We start from the raw sequence: 2,909 nt of genomic DNA, 5'->3' as shown, positions 1-2,909 counted from the left end.
CTTGAATGATTTATGAGCTTTACAAAAAGATTTTGATCTCTGTTTTCATATATAAAGGGGTGAAGCAATCATATTCATGTTCATGTCTTGTTTGCTTGAGGACAAGCAAAGGTTTAACTTGGGGGAGTTTGATATGTCACATTATATATAGTTTTTAGATGCATTTTGATTGCATTTAGAACTCCTTTTAGAGCATTTAGGTGATAATGGAATGAATTACGTAAGTTGTGCTCTACTACTCCCCGTTTGCGTGTTTTGATCATTTTCAGGTTACTTTGATGCAAATTGATTATGATTACCTAAGATCAAGCCTATTAATCATTGAAGATGAAGATATCTTGCACAAGGATCACAATGCATCATTTCGGGACAATTTCGAGTTAGAATGAAGCAAAGAGTTGGTGAAAGAAGTGTCAAAACTGACACCTGTTCACTATTTTGGCCATAACTTTTGATATACAACTGATAATCAAGAAAATTCAGTTGGGTTGGAAACTAGACTTCAAGGGCTTTCCAATGATAGGTCACACGCCCCAATCCGACATCTGGTTCGAGAGATACAGCCTTCACAAGTTGACGCAAAATCACTGTTTCTCCGCCCGGTCGACCGGGCGGTTTTGCCTGACCGGGTGAAATCAATTTTTCACCAAAATGCAAGGAATGTTAGCCCGGTCAACCGGGCGAGAAAAGATCCAAAATCGCTTGCGCGCCCGACCGGGCGGATTTGCTTATTTTGGTTAAAATTTCATAATATAAATTAAAATTTGTATAAGGCACGATGTCACGGCACGAGCCGGCCCGGCACGGCACGTGGGCCGGGTCGTACATGGGCCTTAGATTTAACAACTTGGCACGAGCCCGGCACGACACGAGCATTTCTTGGCCCGTTTTGACACGGCACGTTGTGGCACGAGGCATGCGGGCTTGGCACGTGGGCCATCCCGGCACGGCCCGTGGCCACCTCTAACCATAACTTATCTCTCTAATAACCAAAGACTCTTTAACTTATCCTGTAATAAATACTTCAGCTCCAATTTTCATATTTCCAAGAAGATTTCAATGTAAATGAGGGGAAAAATCAAACCATAAAACGAATCAAGCTCTACTCTAATGTTAAGGGAATGAAAATTTTCCACTTTTACAACTCCAATGAAAATATAAAACATACTTGAAATTCAATTTTCATATTTTCTCACCTATAACTTGGAATTGGGTATTAAGGTTTGGATGTTTCTATTTAAAATTTGTTTGTAAATCTGAAATATTGAATTTGAAAAACAATCCCCTGCTTCATGGGTTGTGGCTATAGCCGGCAAAATTGACACGTACCCGTTGACCCGACCCGAAATACCTGGCACGCAACCCGTTTTTCACCCGAAACTAACGACACGAATATGACCCGAAACCAGAAATAACCCGACCCGACCCAAACCCGACCCGAATTAAAATAGACCCGAAAATGACCCGAATCCGAATCTACCCGACCCGAAAATGACCCGATAATGATGACCACAACCCGAACCCGACCCGAAATGTTGTCATATTAGTTACTTTTTAAACAAATTTAAGGAAAATATTGTATTGAAATATTATATATAATTTAGCCACTGTCCATGAATTATTTAATATATACTCTCATTAGTTTTATATGTGTTTTATTTATTTGGAAGATTGAAAACCCGACCTAACCCGACCCGTTTCAACCCGACCCGTTTTAACCGACCCGTTCTAACCCGACCCGATATGAACCGAAATCTCATGGACTCGATATTAACCCGTACCCGAACAAACCCGACTCGTACCCGACCTGATCAGAACAAGAAGTTGACCCGATTATGACCCGACCCGTTTGACCCGTTTGCCACCTCTAGTTGTGGCGGCGAGCGTGTGATCAACGTGGCTGTGGGGCGATTGCCAACGATCTGCGTCTTCTAATTCTTGGATTTGCTAGCTTATATTGGTATATTATAGGAGGCATCTTCATCACTTTTAAATTCTAATAGTCTCTAATCTTTTGTTTATGGAGAAATATAATTATTGAATTGGTGGATTATGATGAGTTGAGACATGAGTATTGAGTACCCATCTTGTTGTCTCATGGAGGAATGAAGTAAAGGTTGAAGTTTTAAATTTCCCCTACAAGTATAAGTCAGTGGATGTCTCTTACGAAGAGTAAACTATAGTAGTATAGTATATAATTTTCAATTTATCTTGCATAATTAAACAAAAAAAAAAATAAACACATAAGCAATAGGATTATTTAATTATTTATTTTGCCAAGTTTACTTGAAATCAACTAATATGCTATTTTTTAGAATAGTTATACACCAATCAAATTTCTACGAATAATCTAAGAAACAAGATAGAAGTATAAAAGGAATAATGATAATTCATTATTTCATCGCTTAAATCTCTTCTTATGATTATCTTGTTGTTCTTGTGTAAGTGAGGGGAGCTAATAACTTTTTCAATGATATATATGGTAACATTAAATTGAATGAAATTTCTTTAGAATTTTGTAAAAGTTTATTTTATTAATTAAGTAAAATGTTTAATCATTGATATTGAATAAAAAAATGTCAGTGAATATTTTATCATAATGTATTATAAAAAATTATAGCCCACTATATAAGGGGCCCTTATCTTATATTCTACTAGCCTGTAGGAAACACTAACACATTGGCTGATAAGACATGCATAGCATGCTAAGGAAATACCCCAACAGAATGCTGGGAGTAAGGATCGAACCCCTGACCTCAGGAGCCAAGGGGGGTACTCTACCCACTTGAGCTAACTCCTATCCTTTCTTCAATTGCTTTTTGGTTCTCCGTTCTACCTTTTTTCAAAAAGTATTATGTTAAAAATCAATATAATTTTTATCATGTAAACTTTTAAATTGTAAATTGTGC

The sequence above is a fragment of the Beta vulgaris genome, chromosome 7 (assembly GCF_026745355.1).
Source record: "Beta vulgaris subsp. vulgaris cultivar EL10 chromosome 7, EL10.2, whole genome shotgun sequence".
Classification (NCBI taxonomy): Eukaryota; Viridiplantae; Streptophyta; class Magnoliopsida; order Caryophyllales; family Amaranthaceae; genus Beta; species Beta vulgaris.
Note: the sequence above shows the minus strand (reverse complement) of the source record.